At 27.9% G+C, this 21,674-nt stretch overlaps 1 protein-coding gene across 3 annotated transcripts in view; it reads right to left on the bottom strand.

Annotated features, from left to right (window-relative positions):
* The window catches only part of LOC129981530 (uncharacterized), a 227,116-nt gene that overhangs the window by 109,599 nt on the left and 95,843 nt on the right, over positions 1-21,674 (bottom strand). Inside the window, exon 1 of one of the 3 annotated variants that reach the window (XM_056092396.1) lies at positions 15,763-15,780. The exons of the other annotated variants lie outside the window; for them this stretch is intronic. The gene's annotated coding sequence lies outside the window, so the exon portion shown is untranslated. Of the gene's footprint in view, positions 1-15,762; positions 15,781-21,674 lie in introns of those variants that run through there. 3 annotated transcript variants of the gene reach the window in all.

The raw sequence follows: 21,674 nt of genomic DNA, 5'->3' as shown, positions 1-21,674 counted from the left end.
TTTACAATAAAATTCAAGTTTTAATCTGATATTTTGACATGAAGAAGTATTTTTTAATAAAATATGCATTCAAACCTGCTTTTGTGTTGTAGATACGGACATCATAAAACAAATCATAAAAAATATCCGAAAATTTCATAAATATAAACACAAATAATTTTTTTACAACATATTAAAGAATAATATTTATATGCGGTGTAGAGGAGTCGTATTTAAAAAGACTCACTTAGAAAATCTGTAGATTTTCGAAATAATGATAAAAGCTTCTCAAACAAAATAATTAATTAAATTACACATGGAAATATTTTTTTTAAAATTAATTTCTAATTTTCAGCATGGAGAAATTTTTAAAATGGGCATAATTGAATACTAATCGTCGTAATCGCGCCTCTTTTTGTGATGAACGGGTTCAAAATTACTTTCATTATTGGAAGATATAAGAGTTCATTTATTTTTGGAATATATTATTAATTTTAATTAGGGACATTGGAATTAATTGACGTGATATGTACATACATTGCATACCATATACATACATTAATGTACATATGTACACTATTAGAAAACATTGTTGGAATTCATATACCACAGAAAAAAATCAGGTTTAACTGTACTGCATTTAATTTCACTGTACTGCGAAATTAAATACAAAGAGCACGATATTTGCAATACTTTTTAACATGCTCATTTTCATAGCGTACAAGGGAAGTCATAGAGGAATTTACATACTCAAGTTCTTGTGACAAAATTTCAATTGAATATTTTTTAATATTGTGAAAATTAGAAAAAACAACAACAACAGCATGGCGATCACATTAATTGAATAAAAAAATCTTGAATAAAGCAATTTTAATTTTCTCATGATTGTGCTACATACTGGTGACGGTAGTAATCAAATTTACGAAATAAAAAAAATAAAAATTGCAGATTGATATTGCAAAAGGTAATTCGGATGATATTAGAATATTTTTATAAATTTTAATAGAATTTTTATAATTAAATTAAATTAATTTAATAGAAACGAAGCGCGATTGAAAGAGAAAATTGAAAAAAAAAATTAATACGAAAAATGTTTTTTTCTGAAAAATAATAAATAAAACAAATAAATGTTTTTTTTAAAGTTTTTATTTTACTTGTTTATTGCTTCTTTAATTAAACTTTTAAACGAGATTTGTTACAGATAGCAATGAGAGTTTGTATCTGAACACAATTTTTGTGCACGTTGTATGTGTTTTGATTTGTTGATGCCCATTTTCTTCTTCAATTTACGGATTCAATTACTTTTGATTTTTGATCATACATGCGATTTTCTTCCTTGGGAAATATACGATAGCATCAAGAGGAACATTCACAATTTCTTTAAGTTAATATCTATTTGAATCCTTTAAATATTTGTTTTACTCTACAAAATATTGATTGCTCATTTCATTTTCTCACAATTACAAAGAAAAAAAATATCTTTCAGTGTTTAAAGATTACTAACAAAAACTGAATTTGAAATTCACATGAAATGGAGTAAATTTTGATTTGAAATCAAAGTTTTCCAAACCCTCTCAAAAACGTCAAGTGAAATTATTAAAAAGAAAAAGATTATTAATGGTTTTAAAAACTCACAACACATTTAGAAACCAGGATATATCTCCTATTTTATCGTTGAAGACTTCCGGCCCGTTGAAAAAAATTGTTAAAAAAATCCAGATCTTCAGAATTTTTTCCTTCAAACACCCTTTCCTTTAAAAATCGTTATTTATGTTTTGGGTACAGAGGCACTAGGTTACGAGCATTACACACTTTTCTGATACACGGTACTTTGAAATACAAACTTTGAAGTCAAATAATGTGTTTGTTTCCTTTGAAACATGCAATTTTAACTTTTTGGATAGTTATAAACACAATACGTTTCATGTGGCCTGTACGTAATTTTGTACCTCGAGGTACTTACTGACTGAGGATTATTATACGGCAATAAATCGCAGGGCATTTATTTCTCACCGTATGTATGTATAATTTTCTGAAGTGAAAAAAAAAAGGGAAAGTGCATATAAAAGTGCATAAAAAAAGAGTACATAAAAAAGTGGCACATGCATATCATTAGGGCACTATGTATAAGTTGTGAAAAAAAAAAAAAGAAATAAGGAAACCACCGGATGTCTCGAAGCTTTTTTTTTTTTTATTTTTTTTTTTTTAACAAAGATGAAAAAATAATGATTGTTCCCTTGTCAAATAACGGGTTAGAAATCTTGTTCCGTCTCAGATTTCTAGAATTTTAAGCATCGGTGATCTTCTTTCAGCTTTAAAAAAAAACAAAAAAACCCCGATTTTTAAGAAATTTTTATGCCCACCGTATTCGTAAAAAATAACTTGTATTTCATCAAAAAAGGTATAAGGCCTGAATTAAGTACGGAAGCATAATTCTAATTTTAATAAGCTGAGAATTCTGCAAAAAATCAATTTTATTCATTTTTATATTAAATTTATAAATATTTTCTTACAATTTAAATTTATGCGCAGTGTTATTTGCCGGTAAGGGAAGGATTTAATGAAGTATGTCTCATATTTGCTTTTAGTGGAAAGATTTAATCGAAGATGAATATTCATTACAAAACTTCCTGTATTATTATTTATAATTATTTCTTAAATTTCAAAGAATTCAACACTTTCCTTCATGGAATACATCTTTAATGTAAATCGCTGTTTGACAGCAATACTTTTTTATGCATATTTCCTTGTGACACTTTTGTCACAAGGAAATATACAAAAAAAAAAAAAAAAAACAAGATGGCGATTTAGATGAATATTCTAATATTTTCAAGTAACTACTCTAAATTTTTACTAACTTACTAACTACTTTTATTACTTTTACTAACTACTTTAAATACCAAACTCCGGCTACAGTTAAAAAAAATGAAAAGATATTTCAATGTTTTATCTATTCTTTCAACCTATATTAAATTAAATAATTAAATCAAAAACTGTGTGTTATTTTGTGGCACACATTTCATTGTTGAAGTTTGATCGACGAATGAATAAAATATTTGAATAATTAACTACGATAGAAGAAATAAAAACTTTCAAAAGGATAATAATGTAAACATTTACAGGTTTTTCTGCCTTTGAAACTTTATTTTTAAGGCATGGATTTATATTTAAGTAATTTCTATTTAAATAAAGAAGAAACTTAAAAAGATTAGAAATTTAAAATTTTTTTTCCTTATAAAATATTTTTTTTTCTTCATAATTTTTTTTGGAACAATTAGTTATAGAAATTATATAAGAAAAATATAAAATAAATGGCAACTAAACAGTTAGTGTGTTGAAGTCTGCCAATCATAATTAAGTAGCATATATTGTATATCCTGATTCATGCCAAATAATAGGATGATTCAAAATATAATTCCATTTTTCGCCATCAAAATTGTAAAAGACTAAATTTAAGACCAGAAATAATTAACTGAAGATTTGAACGTTTAAAATGGTACCTCCATCAGGTCAATTCCTTTGCTTCTTTTAAAATTTAGGTTTTATTTTCTCATCACAGAGCTTTAAAGCAAATTTTTTCGCCAATAGGTGAGTGTTTGCTCTAAGTTAATAACATGTTAGTAAGCAGATTACGTAAATTCATGAAATTTAAACAAAAGGGTTTTGTAAAAGGATCACAGACTGAAGTTTATTTTTTCCTTTTGTTAAATATTTACACTAAAACTATGACAAAACAAAGCAAATATTTGTTTTGTACTTCCGCATTTAAAAAAAATTGCAAAACTCTAACCTGACGGATAACAATACCTTTCCAGAACTAAGCGAACTCTTAAATTACTAATTTTGCACAAAACCCTAGACTTTTGCTTTCTGATTTATATTGGTCTGCGCTCAAACTGAATACTTCCCAATCCTCTTCCGGAACAAAAGTAAAATATGAGATTATTAGCATAAACCTTTCACACAATCTTTGTTCTACCACATTCCAAGTCTTATCTGTTCAAAAGCACAGCGGGAGATATTTCTGTGGAGTATTGCATTTTCTGACCTAACCCCTTTTTTGCACGAGTTCAACAAAGGGAAGTTTAGAAATGGATCTGCTGGGGAAGGGATGGACTGCAAGGTTAATGGACCCATTTTCTTTTCGAAAGCATTATTTTTTTTTTTCATATAGGGATCGAGGGTGGAGAGAAAAAAGACCATTAAAAATGGATGATGAACATTACCCTTTTATGCCAAGGTGTGAAGTCATTGAGTTTGCACAAGCGTAACCAGACGAAAGTACACAGCGGCATCGTAATCACCATCAACAGCTGTGAAAGGGTCTGTGTACAATCTTAAGCTAGTTTGTGATAGCATATAGAACAACAACAACAGCCGTAAGTTCAGGGCCGTTTTAAAAATTTGTACACCCTGGGTTAGAAAAAACTCAGGCACACAAAAACACAACTATGAATTATTTCAATGCCCATGGTCCCATGAAAATACATATTTAACAAAATAATTAAGACCATTCTCAAAAAAAAACCCACCTGTTTTCTGATTAACGTCTTGCAATTAAGTAAACAAGCTCATGTCCAAAATATAATAAAATAGTCAGCCTCGACAATCCCTGATCGTATATGATTGATATTAATGATTATATTATAAAAAAGTATTTTTTTATTTCACTCTATATATATATTTAATAAAAGAATTCTATAATGTATTCAATATTTAAATTAATGTAATAAAACATATATAAATCTTTGAGTTTTATTTAATATTTTTAAATATTTAAATGAAAAAAATTCAAAAATTCAAATAAATAATTTAAAAATAAAATAACTTTTAAACGCCCTTGAACTAGCCCAGTGCATAAGACGGTTCTATTTCTGTAAGAAAATTAATTTTTATTCTTGTAAATTCTTGTAAATTAAAGAACGATATACCTTATTATTTGCCATAACAGCAGACGATCGGCTACTTACATAGAAAATCATTTTTTATCATCTGAATACGAGATTTTCTTTGCATGATTATGCTGTATGAGTAAGTATAAAAGTAATAGAGCAAATAGTGTGCCTCAAATTTAAATTTTTGTATCCAAATCTTGGTATTTTTTATGCTTTGAATCCAATTTTCTAAAAACCAATTTTCTGAAAAAAAATTTGGCAATTCTATTTAATTTTTTAAAATCTACTTCATAATAATAAATGAAGCATTTCAGCATTGACTTAAGCCATTAAAAAGACTAAAAAATAGAAATATTATTCACTAAAATTTCAAGCTAAAAAATCAAGTAATGTGTTATAGAGAAACATCTTATTGCAAACTAAGCATGATTACCACCATGAATTTTTTATTGCAAACTAAACATGATTACCACCATGAATTTTTTATTGCAAACTAAGCATGATTACCACCATGAAATTTTTATTGCAAACTAAGCATGATTACCACCATGAATTTAAATATAACAAATAAAGCTACTTTCAGTTGTCTTGTTTGATGCACTAGTAAACATTTTGTATAGATTATCAGACAATATAGATTCCTTTCTCATCAAAATCTGTTAATTTTAAAAATGCAACTCTTCTCTCAAAAATTGCATACACTTCTAATAAAATATGAAAACAATGAAGCTAGCCATTGTAATTTACATTTTATTCATTAGTCTGTACATTTTATTCATTGTAATTTACATTTAATAATTTTAAAGGGAAGTTTCAAATTGCTATCAGTTCTTTTGCTAAAATTTCTATTTATTTTCTATTTTTTAATTATATCACAGAACAAATCCTTAATCTTATTAATAATGAAAAAACTTAGGTGATTTATGAAAAAAAAAACCTACTCGAAGTTTGTTATACATAATATCAATAGAATAAATGAAATATTGTGCTGTGTTTAATGAAGGGTTTCTATAAGAAATTACGTTGTATGTTATGTTTGAATTGACATGATTTTTCTTATACTTTTTTTTCATGTCATATCTATGTTCCATATATTTATAAGATAAATTTTCTCTCACCAAAGTGCTTAAGGCTTAAATAAAGTGCACTTACTATTCCTTTTTGGATTTGCAAGCATGAAATATGTTGTTGAAATAAGCATAAGTTGTCTAATATGGAGTTTGAAAGCCAACAATTAAAATTTGCATTTCTAAACCAAATTTTATTTTCTGGTTTTAAAATGTTAAATAATATTAATGTAACCAAGATGATTTGTATCTCTTCAATTGCAAAATTGTCATCTTTATATATACGCGCACTTGAACATTTCCCATAAAAAAATTTTAGGTTATTTTATTCACGAATTTAGATTATGTAACTGTATTTCTCTCACCAAAATAATTATAAATTTCATTGATGTACACAAGGTTTTGCATAATTCTCTTTCTTACACAAAAAATATTAAGAAAAAAGGCCAAATATATTTCATATTGACATTTATTATTTTGTTGATTAGAAACCGTGATAAAGATATTATTTAGTGAGTTCAATTCTTTAAATTTTTAAATTGCATTTTTTATTTTTAAAATTATAATCTTTCAAATACTTGCTTTAAACTTACAGTTCGTCAATAACTATTAAGTCGCCTGCTGATAAAGAAATAATAGTACCAAAATCACTGCAAGCTATTAAAAAAAACTATTTACAATTCAATTGAAATTCTTGATATAAATATTTTAACAAATTTACAGTTGTAGTTGACAAAACACTAAATCAATATACATTGTTTCAAATTCATAACAAGCTATGATTCAATGAATCAACAACAACAACAAAGAAAGACCATCAAATTCAACAACAACAAAGAAAAACCCATCAGAATTCATAACTTCACCAATTCATCCAAAGTCAGAGAAACAAATATCTTTATTTATGATAACGATAACTAAAATACATGATTACATGTCAATATAAATATAGATTTACAAACGATGCAAAGATAGTACTTTCATCCAAAATCACCAATTCATTCCATTAAGACAATGATGCTCCGATATAGAATCTATTATACATAGGTTAAACATAGAACACAGATGATTGATACGTTGGTTGTGGGAGATCTAGCAATGCGGAAACAATCGAATGTTACTCGCCTACGATGGTACTACTTTTGAAGAGAATTTGACGATCTCACCATAATATTAAGCTTTGTTTAGTATGAAAAGATCATTTATAGATGCCCTTTATAGATACATTCTTTTTCTTCTTCTGAGATGTTAACGGTAGATAAGCAAAAACAATTATTATAGATATGGTGACTGAAATTGAATGGCCGTCTCACATCGGTAAATCGTTTTGTTTTTATTTTTAACTTGAGATGGATCGTTTGGTTTTGTTTGAAGAGTGGAAAGGTGGTTGAAAAAGTGTTAAAAAGGTTGTTTGTTATGAAAGATAGAACTCAAAAGCTTTTCAACAATATTCTGATTTTTAAACAGATTGTCATGAAATGTTACACTTATAATCTTTTATTCCACAGTTAAAACCATTGCAGTAATTTTATTCTATAGTAATTTCCACCAGAAAACTAATATGAATCAGAAGGTGTAATTTATCAAAACGAAATTCTTAGATTGCCAAAATACTTTATTGTAATATGAGGAAAAATAATTACTTATCTATCCAGCGAAAGCTTTAAAACAATTTAAAGTATTGCACTTTTCTGTGACGTCAATATAACATCTGCAACAAAATAAGATCAACATTGGGTGTAGAAAGTATTTAGTGGATGCGCATATCTGATGTGTCTTGATTATTTCAAGTCACGGCATATAATTATCATGATAAATGGAACTATTTATGGCATTTGACGCTCAATTGCGAGTTGGTAAAAGCGTGGTGCTAACATTCTGCAAAACGTGATATTGTTTCAATATTAAAATAGAGCAGGGTAATTCGGGTGGCATCACAGAAGCGTGAATTGATACCATTAATTATAGAATTTGAAATTATCATTTCGTCTATTCATACGAACAAAAAATTGAAACTTCAAGATGCTATACAGATTTAATGAACATATAGCAATTACATAAATAAATGCCGGCTCCCTGGCATAGGGATAACGCGTCTTCCCCGTGATCTCGGCGTCCTGGGTTCGAGCCTCGTTTCGGGCATGGTTGTTCTTCATCTGTTCTATTTGTGAGATGCATGAATGTGCCCCTCTGTAAAAAGTGGTTGTGCAAGTGAATGTGATGCGTGAGTAGCTAAGACGTACTCTTGGCCCTAGTTGGCACTACTAAATCAAAAGACGCTCCCTTGGCTTAAAATCGCTGACTTCGTCAGCCATTAGAAACAACAATAACAATTAATAAGTGGACAAAGTATATTAATATATGATCTAAAGAAATGCAAAGTCACTTTCCAAAACATTTGCATATAAATATTATTAATTTAAGTATATTGAAATAAATTCGATAAATATATTTTTTCTTTATTGGTTTCGTTTTGAAAATATATTTAATATAAATTATTAGATAAAAATAACAGTTAAGAACGCTTAATGTGAACATAGTTTATATTATCATTCACTTTATATTCGAAATCCTTCAGTCCCTAGCTGACGTATTTAAATGTACATAAAAATAATATTCGTTTAGTGTGATCACTGCAGTTTAATATTATCAGATTTGAAATAAAAAATTGACCAATCCTTCATTTTTAACCAGCACTAACGATTGACATTCGAGAAATTTTTCGGTCCACTTGTAATTACGCATCTAGGAGTCATTTCTATTATGTTATAGGATTCACATTCGTTTTGTCTGAATTAGAACGACTTGGATTGGTTTAAAAAGACAGCTACGTTATCAAGTGTAGCTTAATATCTGTAGAATAACCATATACCACTATCAATTGCGATTAAATTACGAAAGCAAAATGGATAAAAAAAAGAGCTTATATGAGTCTAAAAGACAAAATTAAAATTCTTAACATATATAAAAGTTTACTTTATTGAGTAAACGCAACGCTGGGGGTGCAGTAGAAAATTTCACAACCTCTTCCGTGTACAATTTTGGAAAAACCTTTAGTTCTTTGGGAGCGAGACCAAGCAATAAAGGCTGGTGATTATGAAGGGGACAAAGGTTTTGAAGAAAACTCTCCAATGAATGCCGAAATGAGTCAAGTCTTCGATATCCAGAATCGCGGTATATAAATCATTCAACAAACTTTAACAAGCACGAACTGTTTAATGAATAATTCTCGACAAAAAATAATTAATAAATTTTTTAATTGTTATTATAGGTAATGCTGAGACAAATGTTTGTAATCCTTTCTATTGATGTATTAAATATATGGTTGATTTTACCCAATTCGGTTATTAATATTAATCGATTAATGTTATCAAAATTCGGTTCACCGAAGTAATCATACTAAGAGGCATCATACTAAGGTATTTTAAATTTTTAAAAATAGATCTAAAAAGCGTTATTTTATTATTTTACATTCTCTTGTATTCGACATTCTCTTATATTTAATTCAACAGTACAGAACAATCAAAAATGTGTATTTTTAAAGTATCAAAATTATTTCGAATAAAAATCGCATTTTTAAAAAATAATTCTGTTATGAAATAATACAGAAAAAAAAGCTGAAAGTTGTTTTCAATAATAATTTAATAGAGAATAAATGCGAAAAACAACATTCTTATAGAAATGAAAACTAGGAATTTGATTCAAAATAAAGAATAAATGAAATGTCTTCATTGCAAACGATTTAAACGAATTTATGAATCATTTTTAAATTTTATTGAAAACAATTCAAGCAAAAATAAAGAGTTAGGAACTTTCATTCGTTTCTTTAGAAGAAAATAATTCTTAAGCTGCTTTAATAATATGCATAAAGAAAAGAAAATCTCTTCTATTAAAGTTAAAGAAGAAACATTACTCATCTCAAATTGTAACAATAATGCGTTACTACTTATGTATGGTAGTTACTTATTATTTTTCTTTCGTATTAATCATTTTAATGGCTTCACAAGAACTCTGATTCAACATATATAAAAGTTAAAAGCGTTTAAGGGTTTACTTTCCATTCTTTAACACTGACAGATAGCTACTTTTTCCATGCCATTAAAGATTGCATTCATAAAAACGATTCTTTTAACTCTTTGTTCTATCGATTTTCAGGAAAAATGTGTGTATGGTTGGTGAAAGCAGAGGAAAGTCGTCAACAACAACATTGGTCACGTGAACACTATGATTGGAAGACGGGGATTAACCTTTTACATCCGGGACAAACTCCGTCAACTGAAGAGATTGCAAACTAAGTGTGGAAGATTCGACAAGGATTGACAACTACTGTGCATTTTTATCTAATTTGTTCCTCATAGAATGCGTGATTTGAAAATGAAGATGAAAAGATTTATTTATCTATTTGAAATTAATAATAGAGAACAGGAAATAAAGCTACTGTGTAGTAGAATTTTAGAATTCAGGATATATTTAAAATACACCACTGATTTTCAGAAATTTCTTGAAAAGATTGTGAAAATAGTTAATGATTTTTTAATGATAATCATATGAAAAAAATATCAGATAAAAACATCAGTATAAAATTGTGAACACAGAAAATTCATTATTATTTACAGATAGGGTATAGTTCATTAATACTATTAAAGAAAAAATTATATGGCGTATCTATCCATAACTATTTCACGAAGAATTGTTTATTAAATTAGAAACATATTATCTATCACATAGAAAAAAACTCCCGAATATTTTGCAGATTTTCTTGAGAATATATATTCATTTGATTATTTAAAAAATTAAAGATGATTTAAATATAAAGTTAAGTTCATTCAGAGAAAGGTTTAATGAAATAAGCCTGTTTGAAATATTACATACGAAAAAGTGTGTAACAAAACACTCTAAAAATAGGAGGGGAAACATTTTTAAAAAAATTCACTTACGTATTTCCTTATTCTCAATATTGCAGGTGAAAGAACTTATAGTATAAACAATATATATTAATGATACATAATAATTTTCACTGTTGATTTTTAATTGTAGAGTATTATTTATAAATAAAATGCTATATTTAAAATAAAAACATTTTTTTAAGTGGTTTGAATTATTTAGATTATAACAAGTTACATATTTTCAACATTTCTGAATTATAATTTTTTTCAATAACTTTTTCTTAATAATTACATATTAGTGAAATTAACAGTGGAATTTATGAACTTTTCAACTAACATTATACTTTTTTTTATTAAAGTGGTCAAATTTTTTAGTGATTATTAGGTCTTGTGAGAACTATTTCGGCAGGAATATCATAAGTTTGAACAGTTGGTATATGATTATTGTCTTAACCACAATCAAAGCTGTAATCACATTCTCTAAATCTGTGCATCACACAAGTACAGACTTAAGGAATGTCAAACCGAAAATCTTTTATATATATGGAATATTTTCGATTTGATTAGTTTTATTAACTCTTTGCACTCGGATGGTTCCTCTCAGGCACCATTCAAGACAATGCATCATTTTGATCATTTTTTAAAAATTATTTTTAAAATTTTGACTGTTAATAATACTTACAGAGTGGTAAGATGATTTAGATTAATTTTTTGGTGAAATTCACCAAGAAGCAATTATATATATTTATTTTTCGGGATAACAAACAAGTCCATGTATAATTATGCAATGAATTACATTTCCAAATGCAAAAGTTTAACGTCTATTTTGGATGTAACACAATACTATTTTGGGACAGATCTCGTGACTTTGAACCAAGGTCAAATGACGAGAACAATACCTGAGGTGGAAGATTTTCAGAGGAAACTTATCATATTCCAATCCGAAGCTAAACAAGAAGATATGAATGATTAATAAGATACAATTATTCGAATACATTTCTCACAGAATAAATTTTTTGCGCATAATATTTGAATATTAATTAATTATTTTTCGTAATAATAACCCGCATATCCGCTGTGGGTTGGCCAAGTTTCTTTATGTTTAGAAGCTTTCGTAATACAATCCGGAGCAATTTTTATAAGGAAATCATCGCATTTCAAAAGAAAAATCGCACAATGGATGCAAAAATAGGAAAGTCCTCATGGAGCTGCCAGCTTTCCGGATTATTTTGTCCTTCAATAATTTAGCCGATGCTCATAATTCACAAGATGAGAAATGTTTCAGTATTTTTGTAATCACTGAGTAATTTCATAATACATATGATTATGTCATCAGAAATATGATTATGTTTACCATATAATTTTCTGCATGAGAGAATATATATTTTTAACAAATGTGGAACATTAGAAATTTGCATGTGTAAATAAAATGTATAATATTATGATTGCATATATAATAAAATATTTGTAAACAGAAAATTGTAGAATATGAAGTGAATAAATTTTTCTCTAATGCTGCAATTGATACGTACTATTTTATGATAAAATAACAGAGTTAAGAATTGTTGTTACTTTCTTTAAAAAAGATTTAATTTTCACTAAAATAAATATAGATATCTGTACTTCAAAAATCTACATCAATATTTTTCATAAAAAATTTCAAAGTTGAAGCATTAAAGTTCTTCTATTGATGCAAAATTGTGTTTAAATGAACTAAGACATAACGAGTTAAATATATATAGGTTAAAACTTATATATATTTAAATTAAGGGTATTTGTTTAAGATAAAAGCTAAGTTTGGGTTAATAGTTAAAATAACCGCAGAATAATTTGGAGAATTTTGTTTTAGGAGATTTTTGATCAGTAAACATTGGAATTTCAAAATAGTTTCGTTAAAAACGACCGAATCTTACTTTAAATTTAACAATCGTTTGTTTACAAATAAAATTTATGCTTACTTAAGATGCAAACATGCACCTTAAGAGCAAAACTATTTAGTTGATGAAGTGAAAATGAGTTATTATTTATTAATAAACACGATAGAAAATTGCTCATAAATTTTATTTCAATCCATATATTATTTTTAAAAAAATCATTGATTTCTGGATAAGCATCTGAATATAATAATAATATTAAAAACTGAATCAAAAATACTTACAGACTTAATATTTAAGCAAATGTCAAATTTTACACCATGTAATATAATAACTGAAAAAAAAACTTTTAATATTCACATATTAAATTTGTTGATATTTTTTATTGCTTTAATTAAGAGTTTGAAAAATTTTCAGAAATGGAAACTTTTTTTTATGTATTTCTAAACATTTAACACGTTTGGCATCACAATGAAATTTCAAAAATAATAAGAAATCTCGTTATAAGTCAAAAGCAATAATTAATAAGGAAATGATAAATTAAGATAATATTAACTATTATTCTTTGAATGATTTGAAAGAATCTCTATAATATGTTAATAAAATTCATTATAAAATGATTAGCCCATTTTATAGATTTCACCCTTTATCAACCTAATACTTTTTTGTATATAGTATTTTTTTTACTATTTCGCTTTAACTATTCAATACTATTTAAATAGGGCACATTTACTATTATGATAAAACACGTCAAATCAATAGCCTTTCTGGAATAGAGTTGAATTTATTGGTACAGAATAGCTATGCAGATATTTAGCACATTTTTTTTCTCTTTCAGCTTAGAAGTTTCTACAACTGCTGTATTTCTAAGATATCAGAACACTATTTACATGCTTAGCTAATCAGTGCGGTTTCTTAATGAACCGGTAGGGAGATTCAATTTCATCTTCCATTGCACAGACCCATGTGTGAACACTAGTTTTGCAGTTACTAAGAGAAAAAAGGAATAGGAAACTTTAAAGTTGATTCGAAAAGGAAAGATTTTATCTTCAAACGTCTTAAACAAAAGGAAAATTACTTTCCTTTTTTTTATCGTTTTATCGTAGCATCTGAGATACAGACTTAGATTGTAATGTAGTTGATAATATATATAAAATTCAGTTATGTTCCATTAACATGGTGTCAATAGTCTAAAAGCTAAAATATTGCCGCACATCTTAAATATTATGCAAAACATTGCCGATAACGTAATATATTTAATTAAATGTAATAGACAAATATTGGTGAAAAACAGTGAGTTAATGCTGGTTTCAAGCAAAAATTATGAAGTCTAATGTCACACTTACGGAAAAATACCGAAAGTTATATATATATTTGATTTATGTATATAAATTAATATTGTGTTGTGACTTATGGCACTTAACAAGCCCGCTGACAGTTATCTGCCAGCGATTTAAGCCGAGTGAGCATCTCTTGTTTTTTCAGTAGCGTCAACTAGGGCCAAGAGTACGGCTTAGCTACTTCATGCGTAACATTCTCTTGCACAACCCCGTTTTACAGGGGGGCACATTCACACACCTCACAGATAGAACACCGAAGAAGAACAACCATCCCCGAACCGGAACTAGAACCCGGGACGCCCAGATCACGGGGAAGACGCGCTACCCCTATGTCAAGACACCGCCATGTATATAAATTAAAGCGGTATTACTTCTGAAAGAAGGGGTGGTATCCTAAACCGCCAATATATAAAATAACTAAAGGGAAATTTTTTTTTAAAGAATAAACACATAAAGAATAAGACACATAAACATATAAAGACACATAAAACACATAAAGAATAAGATATTCACACAATATAATACGAAATTCAAATGTACTATAACAAATGAACTAACAATAAAACATGCTCATTTTTAACAAAAACGGCGATAGTTCAACGGCGAGACACTTAAGAAAAACACGAAAGGAAATTATAGAAAAGGAAAGAAAGCGAAAAAAGTGATAATGTTCATCGTTTGTCACACGTTTGCGGTTTTGCTTTTAACTGTTCACATTCCAGCTTATTATCAGGATGTAGTTTCAACAGGAATTGGAAAGTGCAAGTTTGTAAGGGTCGTGGACCTGTTCATCAAAACACTAAGACGGATTCAGGAACTAGCTTTCAAAATACAATTTGCGCTCTCTCTCGTTAATGCTCTTCTATAAATAATGGCTATTTTCTGTCTCGATTATTGCCTAAAGCCGCTTTATTCATCGGCCTTTTATTTTAGAGCCATTTAGTTAATCAATTTTACGGAAGTATGCTAAACTTGTAAAATGCGCTTTATTGCAGTCTCAGTGGAGAAATGGAGATTTCGATGCAGGAAAACATCTTTTATAAAAATATGTTAAGGCAAATGTATCTTATATACTAAACTAATTGAGGTTAGTAAAAGATTTAAATTACAATTTTCATAATATTTGTGTATATAAGACAAAATCATTTTAATATCAATTATTTAAAATTTTAAGATACATTAAAAGTAGATAAAATATACATCAATAGAATAGTAATGCCACAAAAAGTGAAATTTTATTCATTGGCTAATTGGTGTGTGTGGGGGGGGGATAAGACTCCTCCCCACAAAATATGTTACAAGAAAAGTTTGCATAAATTTAGTCAGTCATCAGTCGTTTTTCAACAATTCCACTTTCATCTTTCATAGTTTTAAGTTATTACTTGGTTCCAAAGAGTATCTGTAAAGCTCTTGAAAATGCCCAACCTTATTATTTATTATCAGTTAAATTCCAAATTAAGAGTATGTCTTTTTTCAAAATGATAAAAAGGTTTTGTCTGTGATTTAATGATCTCTTTCTATGATCTATTCATCGTTATTGCGCACAACTTTGCACCCGAAATTCTCAAAGTGATCATAAAAATATTGAATTTAATACTTTTGAATGCTTAAATATCACACGAAGATTACAGTGAAATATTTAATAATAAAAGGAAAAGAACGTTAACATTTGTTACATCCATATGGACATCCAAGTGGAAGACAGTTACTGTCATACTTACCTGAAAAATTGTAATGCAACGCCAGTACCAGAAGGGAAATCCATTCACAAATAGATATATCGAATACATTTACGGAGAGAAATGAAATATTAGTGCAAAATATTGAATCAACAAAACCATACGAAGGAAATTAACCCATACGTATGCAAGTGTTAACTTGCGAAATGGAAACCTTGCAAATCTTTACCGTAGAAGGACTTTAACCTTCAGTTGCGGTAACACCATTTGCGCAAGATCAGATTATGACTACTACAGGAATTCGAATTAACTTTCATAACCATGGAACAGTGTTATGGAAGAAAAAAAAGGGCGGGGTTGCCGAAAAATTAGATGAGAATCACCAAACAAGACTTGGAGAAAGATAACTTCTGTGTAGACAAATATCGAAGTATTCAACAAGATCTTTATCGTTCTTCGGTTGAGTACTTAGTATAGCAAAATCCGGTTACACTTTGGATTCGTGAGAGTGCCTGATGATTATAATTAAAAGCTGCAAAGTTAGTCATTGTCAACTTAAGAGGAAACGTGACTCGATTAAACGCGTCGTTAATTCGTTAAGCATTCAATCTCCTATAGTGAAGCAATTTACAGTTCCTTTATTGCAGGCATTGTTCGTCGCTTTTTAAGATCTAAGTAGTGAAACGTGATAATCGAAGATGAAAACAAGTTGCTATCTTGAAAGGGTTATTATTCAAATGCAAGCTGATGGCTCTTAAATATCAAGACTTGTTTGGAGACCTAAACAATATAGTTTTTAAACGGTGTATAAATAACGTGAACAAATAAAGGTAAGTCGTAATAAATCGGAAAAGTTTGATTGTTCGTACTGTAATGAACAAATAATTAAATGTACTGAAGGAGATAACTCTGATCTACAATGTAAACATTCAGCAAATATTCAGGTATATTAAAGAAGATAAGCTTGATTGATGCAAGTAGACTATTGGGGGTGTCAGCTGCGTTAGGCCTGTATGGCGAGAGGAATTAAATTTTGTTTCATTTATTACAGACAGTACTTCAAATCCCATAATATTTCAGCTTTCTCATTTAAACTATGTTAAAAGCAAAGAGATATTCAATCAACACTATTTAGATGTTTCGCTATTTTCAGCAAAGAATAATATAAAAGACACGATACTCGGATTTGTTTCGCAGTTTTTTTCTTAAAATAGAACTTGAGAATATAAAATTCGAAGGCCAAATTCAAAATAATATACACATTTCCCTTTTCTCGTGTTACAGAAAAATAACAATTTGTAATCCCAAAATTGATGTGACCGTTATTTTCATGTAATATAAGTCACTGATTACGGGAACAGGTGTATTGAGAGGCGGATCAGGTTCACTTTGTTGTTATTTGAAGAGTAGGTGAATTAGATATTTTTCTTTTGTATCCCAAGATAGCAAATATCACGTCAGGACACGCTTCGGTGAGTGAATAGCGCAATTCTATTTAATTCCTGATTTTCGTTTTTGCTCTCGTTCGCGGGTAATCAGAATTCAAGGGAGAGACCACAAATTTAGATGCTTCTCACTTCTGTGAACTACTTTCACTAGGCTTGAGGGAAAATAAGAGAATAAAAAACAAATAAATAATTTTTTTACTTTTTATTTTTATTTTGTTAAAGCATTAAAATGAGTAATAATAATAATAATTAAAAAAAAAAGAGAAAAACTTTTACTTGCGGAAAATGGCGAAAATGATTTTGTTATTTATGAATATATGCCGATATTGCCATTCTTACATAAATTATTATACTAAAAAAAGGAAAAAAGGCAACTTGAATTCTAATCATTATCTTGCTAATATCATTTAAGTATTAAAGTGAAATTTTAAGCTTATTCATAAAATTAATAAATATAACTTGGTTATTGCTTTTTAGCCACATAAAGCCATCAACTTCTTTGTTCATAAAGCTAACAACTTCTTTGCTCATAAAACCAACAACTACATGACTGAGAATATTTGCAGTCGGATCGCATTATCAATTAAAAATTTACAGAATTATATTTTGAGTAATTCTTCATAAGATAAGATGTTGGACCCTTAAGAACAAGAAAATACCGATAAATCTTTCCTTTGCCTTAACTCAACGTTGTAATGAGATAAATTGTTATTTAATTGCTCTTAGAAAAAATAATTAATTTTAAAAAATAATTTTATCAACACACAATTCAATTTAAAAATTCTGCATAGAACTTTAAAAATTAGATTGCAAAATGCTAATAATTTGAGCAAAAGGTTATGGTTGCCGCATAAGTTATCTGCATTTTAAAAAAAGGCAGCATGACATGAGAAGTTGCCTTACCAGTATGGTGAGATATATTTTATTCTCTTTTTTAAGTCCCATTTCTCTGATAAATCGAATGTAAAAGAAGAGAATCACATACAAGGTTTATCGCCAAATCAGAAGTCTAGTTAACCTTCCATTGGGTGCAACTAATCTGTGAGATGAAGTCACATTAATTGAGTACTCATATATACTCAAATACTCATACTAAATATACTCAAATGTAAGTGAAAAGTTCTGTTTAATATGTTTTTTTAACATACATTCAAAAATTGCATTAATTGAGTACATTAATCTCTTAGATGAATTGCGCCCGATCGTGTTAGGATTTGCATTGCGCCCGACGGAAGGTTAAAGCTATCAAAACTAGCCAAATTATCTAATATAATAAAACAAATTAACACATATGGCGATTCATGGTCTTTAAAAACTTATAAATAGACATCATTTCGTCACCATATACTCAATTCTCCTGTATGACTAATCGATGTTATTACTGTTTTTGCAAATACATCATTCAACTACAATTTATTGTTGCTATACTGTAATAGTCTTAGAACAAGCCATTTTATACATCTTTGTATTAGGTTTTTTTATATTATTTAATCTTTTTATTAATTATGACTATACATTTCAATGTGAATTACAAAAGGTCCGTGAGTAACATGTAAGTCATATATATATGTAAACATTATTTTAGCTAACAGCTTTCTCTGCTTCTAATGTGCAAATGTATCTTGAGCGTCTTTCTTTCCGATCAATTGAAATCAAGATTTCACACCAAATTACATTTGAAATCACACGATCAAATAACGAATTTTATTGATTTAAATTATTGGGTTTAAAAGTTTTCGTATTAAATGAATGCCAAAGTTCAGATGCTACAGACGGTTCACTCTTTGAAACATACGATTAAAAACATGATAAAAAATCATCCAATTTTATTTAAAAAGCTCACATTGTTTTGAAGTTACAGAATTAACGTATTCGAATGGCCAGATAGTTTTCTTTTGTAAGAATTTCGTTCAAAATTTGATAGAAATCGATGAATTTGATCTAAAGTTCACATACAAAATTTCATCCGTTAAGACTCAAAGCATTTTTGAGTTACCATGCTCATAGGCAGATAGACAGATAGACACATAATTAAAAAAATGTGTTGTTCAGTCACAGAGAGATCTGAAGCGTAGAGATCAGTGAAAATTTCAGTCGAAAATTTTTAAAAGTTACAATAATTTCTTTATGCTTTACATATGACAAAGTAAAAAGTTGACTATGAAATATCTTAAGAATGAAGGTAAGATCAGAACATTAACCAATTAACTCTAATACTGATTAATAAAAGAATAATTTTTTGTGAGTTTTATATTTCAAGCCATTTATTTTTATATATGCGTTTATTTATTATTCGAAAATTAATTTCTAAAATCACTTTTTGTGAATTCGCTTAATTATTGATTGAAGAATTTGTTGGTGAATTTTTTACTATTGATTATTGGTGAATTTGTTGTAATCAATGGTTTACTGTTTTTGTTAAAAATTTTTTATCGCAATTTTTATGAATTTTTTTTTTATTTCATCTCTCCAAACCTTTGGCATTCAATATATGAAATTTCGTTTTATTCCGTACTTTAGGTTTAGCCGCAGATGCCTTTAAACACTGAAAATTATTTTATGTCCACCCTATACTAAAATATTTTATTATCAATTTCAAAATAAATAAGAGTACTATAGATAATGTTTGAAAATTTTTAAAAGATCCCCTATGTCTGTTTATAAAGCGATTTTAGGGAAAGAAAATATTTTGCGTTTATAAAAGCACTTTCACAGTTACAATTTTTGTCCGGTTGTGTGATCTCAAATACACTTTCATTTCAAATAAAGAAAGCTAAGAAGATAAATTTTGAATTGCTTTTCTTACTCGAGTTCTGTAAAAGCATGCGCAGTTTTCAAACTCTATAATGACTTCCGGTTAAGCAGTTGAAAGGGTGGTCAATGCTTACTTCGTTCCGCACGAAAGATTATTTTATAGGAAATTACAGTTGGGTGCGACCGCATAACGGCAAACATATATTTTTTTCTCGTTTCTGTTTTTCTTTTTCTGCTAGCCATTCTCCAGTTCTATCTCAGCGAAAGTTTTGGTTTCTGTTTCGAGAAGGCTTTTTGCAGTAGAAGTAAAGAAATTAAGTAAACTTATCAAGATAAGTAAATAGTTAGCTTATTTAAAAATAAATTGTTTTTTAATTTGTAAACTTCATAAGATTATAATTTATTTAAAATTGAACTTTAATAAAGCGGAAATCTTCTTGAATATAAATTCATATGGAAACCATAGTTTAAACGAATTGGTTTTGGATTTAAGAGCAATATTTAGAAATACCACCATAATTACAATACATGATAAAAACCTAGTAATGGCTTAGTTCCTCCCAAATGATTATTTAAAAAAATTAAAAACGTTTGATATATATAATAGTAGCGAGCCTTTTTCTCATCTATTCTCAAAATTAGCAGTACTTTTTTCCGTCAGATATAAGCTTGTTCAAGGTATAAAGCAATTCCTTAACGTTATTAAATATAGTATGTAGCTAACACAAATTTATTGAATTTAAAATTTAATTGTTATTTTAATTATATCATAAATTAATCAATAAATTTCTTAATGGAAATGAAAGTTCCATGATTTTATTCCTACGAAGAAAGTGTTTATTCATAAATCAGATTAATATATTTGTAATAATCTAAAATAATTATAATAATGAAACACAGGAAATTGGTAAATGCTAACTATGGTTCAAACAAAAGAATACTTTACACGAAACTTACAACTGGGTGAAATTGCATAATGACAAAAATGATTTCTCCTTTTCAGTATGAATGTTATACTATTATTTTTAGACAAGTGTATATCTTACAGAATAGAGTAATAAATCAAAATTTATAATTAGAGTGATTGATTTTTAATTAATAAGTAGGCAGTTATTTAATCTGAAAACTTTTTCGGATTCATTTATTTAAATAATTCATCTTTCATTAAAAAAATTCTTTGCTTAATCAATCCTTGTTTCTCAATTATATGCAGAATGATACTATTTGAATTAATGGAATAAATGGTTTGAATTTATAAATAATGTATATTTAAAAATACATTGTAACCTGAAATATTTCAGCGAATATATGACCAGCAAATGTTCACTTATAATTAATTACCTTACCGATTGATTGTTCTTTCTTCTCTTATTTGCTTATTTTACTATTGGTTGATTTCAGACAAAAACTTTATTTTCATGGATTAATTAACTTTATGACTTAATAGTTAGTAAAAACTAAATAAATTAAATAAGAACAAAACACATCAAAAAGATTGTAGCATTAAATTCAGAAAATTTCGAATGTTTTTACTATGCGCTTAATGTATGTGAATATAAATGCATATAAAGAGTGTGATTTAGTGCAAAGGATTTTGTTGTCTTAGTTCATAAAAATGTTTATATTCTATAAAACATACAATATAAATCTTAATTAAAAATGTGAGGTTAGAAACAATTGTTTCATTTAAATGTTAAAAAGATAATCAGCTTGTTGTGAAAATAACTTGAAAAGTCGTTTGGCAGAAAATTT

This window comes from Argiope bruennichi, chromosome 8, assembly GCF_947563725.1.
Source record: "Argiope bruennichi chromosome 8, qqArgBrue1.1, whole genome shotgun sequence".
NCBI classification, from domain to species: Eukaryota; Metazoa; Arthropoda; class Arachnida; order Araneae; family Araneidae; genus Argiope; species Argiope bruennichi.
Note: the sequence above shows the minus strand (reverse complement) of the source record. Positions and strands in the feature narration are given on the sequence as shown.